At 41.7% G+C, this 9,170-nt stretch overlaps 1 long non-coding RNA gene across 3 annotated transcripts in view; it reads right to left on the bottom strand.

The window, feature by feature from the left end:
• Positions 1 to 23: 23 nt before the first annotated feature.
• Positions 24 to 9,170, bottom strand: part of LOC106847923 (uncharacterized) — a 23,972-nt gene continuing 14,825 nt past the window's right edge. For all 3 annotated transcript variants that reach the window (XR_011503442.1, XR_011503439.1, XR_011503440.1), the window contains one exon: positions 24 to 7,487. This is a non-coding gene — a long non-coding RNA (uncharacterized lncRNA). The remainder of the gene's footprint in view (positions 7,488 to 9,170) is intronic.

Here is a 9,170-nt window from a genome sequence, read left to right as displayed (position 1 = left end):
GAGAGATGTTCTGGAAGACCCATTTTACACATGTACCACCCCTCACATCTCTGTCATAATGGGAAGACCAATATCCCCCTGGTCTCTTCCTTGCTCTCCAGCCTCCATCCCCAGCACGTCTCCCTACATCTCTAGGTAGCTATCAGCCTAGGATTCTTTGCTTTGTCCAAACAGTGCATGTCTGGATCGGCTATGACCCAGCCTCAGCTCAGACCGACACCTCAACACCAGACAGATTCTGGCCTGTGTTGAGCTCCCACTTTTCCTTCTGTCTCTAGGCAGCCTTCCCTGGCTTGGTAGCCACCTTACTGCCCAGCTTGTGGGCTCTAAAGGAGGAAGGCAGGGGTCACTCCCAACTTCAGCCAGCCATGGTGGGATTCCTTTGTCTTCCTCAGAGTCTCATAGTGTTCTAGGAGGTTCTCTGTCCTGAAAGCTAGTCCCATGTTACTATCCCATGCTGTGTGGCCTTCAGCTTTACCTAGCTTTTGGATTTATCACTGCTGGCCTCAGATTTCTCTCCTGCTGGTCCTTTGGAAACAAGACTTGTCTTGCCTCACATATTTTTTTGATGAATCAGATGAAATCAAAGAAGGAATAGCATGGTATGGCACTGTCTTGTCTTGGTAATTATAGCTATTCTAACAGGGTAAGGTGATATCTCATTGTAGTTTTGATTTGCATTTCCCTAATGATTAGTGATGTTGAACATCTTTCCATGTGCCCGTTGGCCATCTGTATATCTTCTTGGGAAAAATGTCTGTTCACATCCTCTGCCCAGTTTTTGATCAGGTTGTTTTTTGGTTGTTCAGTTGTATGAATTTTTTATTATTTTGGAGATTAATCCTTGTTGGATATATGATTTGCAAATATTTTCTGTGGTTAGGAGCATAGATTCTGGAATCACATGGACTCATGTCCAAGTCCCTGCTATATCACCTACTATCTGTGTGACTGTGGTCAAGTCACTTATCCTCTTTGAGCTTCCGTTTTCTCCTCAGAAAAATGGGGTTAGTAATAGTGACTTCACTATTGCTAGTAGTAAATGAGACCACACAGGTACATTTTTCATAGCACTGGGCCTGGCACATAGTAAACATACAGTAGGTGTCAGCTGATATTACATACAAATGCAGGAAGTTGGAGGGGTGGTGATTATCACAATCTGTATTCCAAAAAGACATTGGTTGGAGTACGGGGCTAAGCCTAGGAAGAAGAAATTAACTGGAGTAAATGGGAGACTATGCAGGATGAGGGAGATGGAATGTGCTAGAATAAAATTTCAGATCCACTGCGGAGAAATTGCCAGGTTCAGGATGTGCGGATTAAAAAGTTGTCCCTCAACCACCAACTGGGATAAAATATTTGCAAATCATATATCCAACAAGGGGTTAATCTCCAAAATACATAAAGAACTTACACAACTCAACAAAGCAAAAAACAACCTGATCAAAAAGTAGGCAGAGGATGTGAACAGACATTTTTCCGAAGAAGATATACAGATGGCCAACAGGCACATGAAACAGTGTTCAACATCACTAATCATTAGGGAAATGCAAATCAAAACTACAATGAGATATCACCTTACTCTTGTTAGAATGGCTATAATTACCAAGACAAAAAACAATAAATGTTGGAGAGGATGTGGAGAAAAGGAACCCTCATACACTGCTGGTGGAAATGCAAACTGGTGCAGCCACTATGGAAAACGGTATGGAGATTTCTCAGAAATATTAAAAAGAGAAATGCTATAAGACCTAGCTATCCCCCTACTGAATATTTATCCAAAGAACTTGAAATCAACTATTAAAAGAGACTTATGCACCCCTGTGTTCACTGTAGCACTATTCACAATAGCCAAGACGTGGAAGCAACCCAAGTGCCCACTGACTAATGAATAGATAAAGAAGATGAGATATATATAGAGAGACAATGGAATACTCAGCCATAAAAAAGGCAAAATCGTCCCATTTGCAACAACATGGATGGACCTTGAGGGTACTATGTTCAGCAAAAGAAGCCAGACAGAGAAAGACAAACACCATATGATTTCACTCATATGTGGAAAATAAACTAACACACGGACAAAGAAAACAGATTAGTAGTTACCAGAGCGGAAGAAGGTTGGGGGGGGCATAAGGGGTAAAGGGGCATATTTATATGGTGACTGACAAATAATGTACAATTGAAATTTCACAATGTTATAAACTATTATGACATAAATAAAATGTCCCTGAAGGAGACAGATATATAAACAAAGATGTCCCCGTGGGGTGACAGATACATAAACAAACAATAAAATACCGCAGTGCATACTATAAAAGAGGGAGGGGGCCTGGGGAACACATAGAAAGGAGACGGAGCCAGGAAAGCTTTTCCAGAGAAAGTGACATTTTAATCTGGGTCATGAAGAAGATGCGAGAGCTCACCATGAGAAAAGATCCTGGCAAAGGAAGCAGCACCTGTCACATGTGGTATGTTCAGGAGCTGCAAAGAGTTCCACGTGGCTGGAACAAAGGGAGAACACAGCTCTGTGAGGGTAATGAACCCAGAGAGGTGACAGGGGCCAGCACGTGCTGGGCCTTACAGGCAGCATTAAAGACATGGGTTTTTATCCTAAAGGCAGAGAGCAGCCATAGAAGAGCTGGATGCAGGGGTGTGTCATGATCAGATTTGCGTTTTCAAAAAGATCACTCTGGCTATTACACATAGAACGGATTATAGTGGAGCAAGAGTGAAGACGAGGAGTATGCCCATTAATTAGATACGTTAAATAAAATGGACAAATTCCTAGAAAGGCAGGAACTACCGAAATTGACTCAAGAAAAAATAGGCCATGTGAATACTCACATGACAAGTAAAGAGATTGAATTACTAATAAAAAAAAAACTACCTACAAAGAAAAGCCCATGCCCAGATGTCTTCACTAGTGAATTCTAACAAACATTTAAGGAAGAATAAATACAAATTTTTTACAAACTCTTACAAAAAAATAGAAGAGGAGAGAATAGTTCCCAATTCATTCTGTGAGGCCAGCATTACCCTGATGCTCAGAGCAGAGAAAGACATCACAAGTAAAGAAAACTACAGACCAATATATCTTATGAATATGAACACAAAAATTCTCAAGAAAATACTTGCAAACAGAATCTAGCAACATAGAAAAAGGATTATATACCATAGCCAAGTGTGATTTATCCCAGGAATGCAAAGTTGGTTTAACATCCAAAAATCAATTAATGTACTACATCACATCAATAGAATAAAAAACAAAAACTATGTGATCATCTCAATAGACACAGAAAAAGCATTTGACAAAATACAACATGCTTTCATGATAAAACAAAAGCAAAAACTAGGAATAGGGGACTGGTCCAGTGGCGTAGTGGTCAAGTTTGTGTGCTCCACTTGGTGGCCTGGGGTTTGCTGGTTCGGATCCTGGGCGTGGATCTATGCACCACTTATCAAGCCATGCTGTGGCAGGTGTCCCACATATAAAATAGAGGAAGATGAGTACAGATGTTAGCTCAGGGCCAATCTTCCTCAAAAAAAAAAAAAAAGGAACAAGACAAAGATGTCTTCTCTCCCTACTTCTATTCAACACTGTACTAGAGGTTCTAGCCAGAGCAGTTGGGCAGGAAAAAGAAACAAACAGCATCCAGACTGGAAAGGAAGAAGTAAAACTATCTCTATTTGCAGATAACATGATCATGTATATGGGAAATCTTAAGGAATACACTGAACAATTATTAAAAGCAATAAATGAGTTCAGCAAGATTGTAGGACACAAGATCAATATTAAAAAGTCAGTTTTCTACTATACACTTGCAATGAACAACCTGGAAATGAAAATAAGAAAACAATTCCATTTGTAACAGCATCAAAAAGAGTAAAATATTTAGGAACAAATATAACAAAGAGTGCAAAACTTATACTCTGAAAACTACAAAACATCATCAAAAGAAATTACAGTATACCTAAATAAATGGAAAAGCAGCTCATGTTCGTGAATTGGAAGACTTAATACTGTTAAGATAAGACTTCCCCGGGCCGGCCCGGTGGTGCAGCGGTTAAGTGCGCACGTTCTCCTTCGGCGGCCCAGGGTTCGCCGGTTCGGATCCCGGGTGTGGACATAGCACCACTTGGCTAAGCCACGCTGTGATAGGCGTCCCACATATAAAGTAGAGGAAGATGGGCACGAATGTTAGCTCAGGGCCAGTCTTCCTCAGCGAAAAGAGGAGGATTGGCAGCAGTTAGCTCAGGGTTAATCTTCCTCAAAACAAACAAAAAAAAGATAATACTTCCCAAATTGATCTAAAGATTCAATGCAATCCCTATTAGAATCCTAGCTGGTTTCTTTGTAGAAATTGACAAGCTGATTCTAAAATCCATATGGAATTTCAAGGGACGCAGAATAGCCAAAACCATCTTGAAAAAGAAGAACAAAGTTGGAGGACTCACAACAAATTTCAAAACTTACTACAAAGCAATGAAAATCAAGATAGTATGGTATTGGCATAAGGATAAAAAGATAAATCAATAGAATAGAATTGAGAGTCCAGAAATAAACCCATGTGCTTTATCTGTGTAAATGTATGGTCAACTGATTTTCAACAAAGGTGCCAGGACCATTCAATGGGGAAAGAATAGTCTTCAACAAATGATGCTGGGACAACTGAATAGCCCTAAGCAAAAGAATAAAGTGGGGGCCAGCCCTTGCGGCCTTGTGGTTAAGTTCAGTGCACTCCACTTTGGCAGCCTGGGTTCATTTCCCAGGTGCGGATCTACACTGCTCTGTTAGCAGCCATGCCTGTGCTGGCAGCGCACACACTAAAAAATAGAGGAACATTGGCATGGAAGTTAGCTCAGGGTGAATCTTCCTCAGCAAAAAATTTTTTAAAAAAAGAATGAAGTAGGACCCTCTACCCAAACACTATATACAAAATTAACTCAAATGGATCAAAGACCTAAATGTAAGAGCTAAAACTATAAAACCCTTAAAAGAAAACACAGGGATAAATCTTCATTTCCTCAAATTTGGCAGGAGATTCTTAGATATGACACCAAAAGCACAAGTAAAAAAATAAAAAATAGATAAATTAGACTTCATCAAAATTGAAAACTCTTGTGCATCAAAGGACACTACTAGCAAGAAGGTAAAAAGACAATCCACAAAATGGGAGAAAATTTTTTCAAATCACATATCTGACAAGGGACTTGTATCTGGAATACGTAAAGAAGTTTTACAACTGAATAATAAAGAGACAATCCAACTTTTTAAATAAGCAAAGGGCCTGAACAGATATTTCTCCAAAGAAGATATACAAATGGTCGACAAGCAAATGAAAGGATGTTTGACATGATTAGTCATCAGGGAAATGTAAGTCAAAATCACATGAAAATACAACTTGATACCCACTAGAATGACTATAATCAAAAAGTCAGATAGTAACAAGTGCTGACAAGGAGAATTCAGAATCCTCATAGACTCCTGGTGGGAATGTAGAATGATGCAGCCTGTTTGGAAAACAGTCTATCAGCTCATCAAACCATTAAACATAAAGTTCCCATAAGACCCAGCAATTCTATGAAAGCCCAGAAATAAAACCACACATCTAGGGACAGCTAATCTTCGACAAAGGAGCTGAGGGCATACAATGGAGAAAGAAAGTCTTTTCAACAAATGGTGCTGGGGAAACTGGAAAGCCAAACATAAAAGAATGAAAATTGACCATTCTCTCTCACCATTCACCAAAATAAACTCAAAATGGATCAAAGACCTAAAGGTGAGACCTGAAACCATAAGGATTCTAGAAGAAAATGTAGGCAGTATACTCTTTGACATCAGTATTAAAAGTATCTTTTCGGACACCATGTCTTCTCAGACAAGGGAAACAATAGAAAGAATAAACAAATGGGACTTCATCAGATTAAAGAGCTTCTTCAAGGCAAAGGAAAACAGGATTGAAACAAAAACACAACCCACTAACTGGGAAAAAATATTTGCAAGTTATACATCCAACGAAGGCTTAATATCCATAAGATATAAAGAACTCATACAACTCAACAACAAAAAATCAAAGAACCCGATCAAAAAATGGGCAGGAGACATGAACAGACATTTCTCCAAAGAAGATATACAGGTGGCCAATAGGCACATGAAAAGATGCTCATCATCACTGATCATCAGGGAAATGCAAATCAAAACTACGCTAAGATACCACCTCACACCCATTAGAATGACAAAATAACCAAAACCAATAGTAACAAATATTGGAGAGGTTGTGGAGAAGAAGGAACCCTCATACACTGCTGGTGGGAATGCAAACTGATGTAGCCACTATGGAAAACAGTATGGAGATTCCTCAAAAAATTAAAAATAGAACTACCATATGATCCAGCTATCCCACTACTGGGTAGGTATCCAAATAGCTTGAAGTCAGCAATTCCAAAAGTCCCATGCACCCCAATGTTTTTTTTTTTTTAAGGATTGGCACCTGGGCTAACAACTGTTGCCAACCTTTTTTTTTTTTTCTGCTTTATTTCCCAAACCGCTCCCCCCCCCAGGTACATAGTTGTATATCTTAGTTGCAGGTCCTTCTAGTTGTGGGACGCCGCCTTAACATGGCCTGACGAGCGGTGCCATGTCTGCGCCCAGGATCCAAATCCTGGGCCACCGCAGCGGAGCGCGTGAACTTAACCACTCGGCCACGGAGCCAGCCCCCACCCCAATGTTCATTGCAGCATTATTTACAATAGCCAAGATGTGGACGCAACCTAAGTGCCCATCAACAGATGATTGGATAAAGAAGATGTGGTATATATACACAATGGAATACTACTCAGCCGTAAAAAAGAACAAAATCGTCCCATTTGCAACAACATGGATGGACCTTGAGAGAATTATGTTAAGTGAAATAAGCCAGACAGAAAAGGACAATCTCTGTATGACTCCACTCATATGAGGAATTTAAAAATGTAGACAAAGAGAACAGATTAGTGGCTACCAGGGGAAAGGTGGGGTGGGGGTTGGGCACAAAGGGTGAAGGGTTGCACCTACAACATGAGTGACAAACATTAATGTACAACTGAAATTTCACAAGATTGTAACCTATCATTAACTCAATAAAAATTAAATTAAAAAAAAAAAAGACCCAGCAATTCTACTCCTAGGTACATACCCAAGAGAAATGAAAACATATGTCCACAAAAAACTTGTACAAGAAGGTTTATAGGAGCATTCTTTGTTGTAGCCAAAAAGTGCAAACAACCCGTGTCCATCAACTGATGAATGAATAAACAAATGTGGTACATCCATACAATGGGCTATTATTCAGCCATTAAAAGAGAATGAAGGGGCCGGCCCGGTGGCGCAGCGGTTAAGTTCGCACGTTCCACTTCTCGGCGGCCCGGGGTTCGCTGGTTCGGATCCCGGGTGCGGACATGGCACTGCTTGGCAGCCATGCTGTGGTAGGCGTCCCACGTATAAACTAGAGGAAGATGGGCACGGATGTTAGCTCAGAGCCAGGCTTCCTCAGCAAAAAGAGGAGGACTGGCAGTAGTTAGCTGAGGGCTAATCTTCCTCCAAAAAAAAAAAGAGAGAATGAAGTACTGATACCTGCTATAACATGGACAAATCTTGAAAACACCATGCTAAGTAAGTAAAAGAAGCTAGTCACAAAAGACGACATATTTTATTTGTTTGTATTTCATTTATATGAAATGTCCAGAATAGGCAAATCTGTAGAGATAGAAGCAGATTAGTGGTTGCTCAGGGCTGGGAGGAAGATGGGAGGACGGGAGGGAAAGAGCGAAAAGGTACTGGCTTTCTTTTTGAGGTGATAAAAATGATCTAAAATTGACTGTCATTGCGCATATCTGTGAATATACTAAAAACCATTGAACTGTACAATTTAAATGGGTGAATCGTATGGTATGTGAATTATATCTCAATAAAGCTATTAAAAAAAGAGAGACTGAAGGCAAGAGATCAATGAGAAACTATTCCAGTTGTACAGGCGAGAAACAATGGTGTGGCGGTGATGAGCCAGAAGGAATATTGAGGTGAAAGAATGGACAGGGGTTGAATACGGGAGTGGAAGGAAACAGAAGAGTCTAGGATTACTGCCAAGCTTCTGTTTAGATGACTGGGGTGATGGAGCCAGCCACCAAAAGAACAAAGACAGCTACTGCTCACATGGCATTTGATTGCCAGGCACTATTCTGAGCACTTTGTCCATATTTATTCCTTCAATCTTCAACAACTGTATTAGGGAGGTACTGTTATTAGCATCATCATTTTACAGAAGAGAAAACACGTTCAGAGAGGTTAAGTAACTTAGCCAAAGTCTGACAACTGGTAAATGGCAAGCTGGGATTCAAACCTAGATATTCTGGCTCAGAGTCTCTCTCTTAGCCGCAATGCTATGCTGCTTCTCTGTCACGGGGAAAAAGGACCAGTTTGCAGTGTAATACAACTTTCAAATTCAATACTAATATGCTGATGGCAGACACATGCTAGGTCCTGAGCTAAGGGCAGCCTCAAGAGCACCAGCCCCCAGCAGAAGAGCCCCACACTTCCACTGTGGCCCCGCAGGACCCAGAGCCCCACTACAGACAAGGCGGTCTAGGCACAGAGCACCTAGCCTGAGCCTCGCCTGCCCGGCCCCCGCTGGCTTCAGTCCTCACTGTTTCACCCTATGTCTACGTTCTCACAGGGGATGGCTGGGTTGGGGAGGTTGGAACAAGAGACCAGCTCAGCAACACAAACTTGTTTCCAGAGAAACAATGGAAAAGGGAGTAGGGAAGGCCAAGACATACATCTCAAGCCTCATGAAGCTAGAGGCTGGGGAAGGTGAACCCGAGCACATTCTCCAAGGGGCCTCACTGCAGCCCAGCCTGGCCACAAAAACGGAACTCCCACGAGTCAGCCCTGAGTCATTCCCTCTCGCCCCCAAGGAAGGGGTGATTTCCTGCATGGCCCTCTGGGCAGCTCAGGCTCCTCCCATGGGCTGTGCATCCTCTTATCTCACTCCCGGCCCTCTCCCGGGGTGGGGCGGGCCCACCAGAGTCTGGCTGTAGTGGGCTGTTCCCCATGTTTCCTCAGCAGGCCTTGGATTCGGGGCTCAGAGAGGCTCAGTAAGGGCCTCTCAGGAGGACGGAGGCCTGACCAA

The sequence above is a fragment of the Equus asinus genome, chromosome 5, assembly GCF_041296235.1.
Source record: "Equus asinus isolate D_3611 breed Donkey chromosome 5, EquAss-T2T_v2, whole genome shotgun sequence".
In the NCBI taxonomy this organism is placed as follows: domain Eukaryota; kingdom Metazoa; phylum Chordata; class Mammalia; order Perissodactyla; family Equidae; genus Equus; species Equus asinus.
The sequence above is the reverse complement of the archived record's forward strand: the minus strand, read 5'-3'. Positions and strand labels throughout refer to the sequence as shown.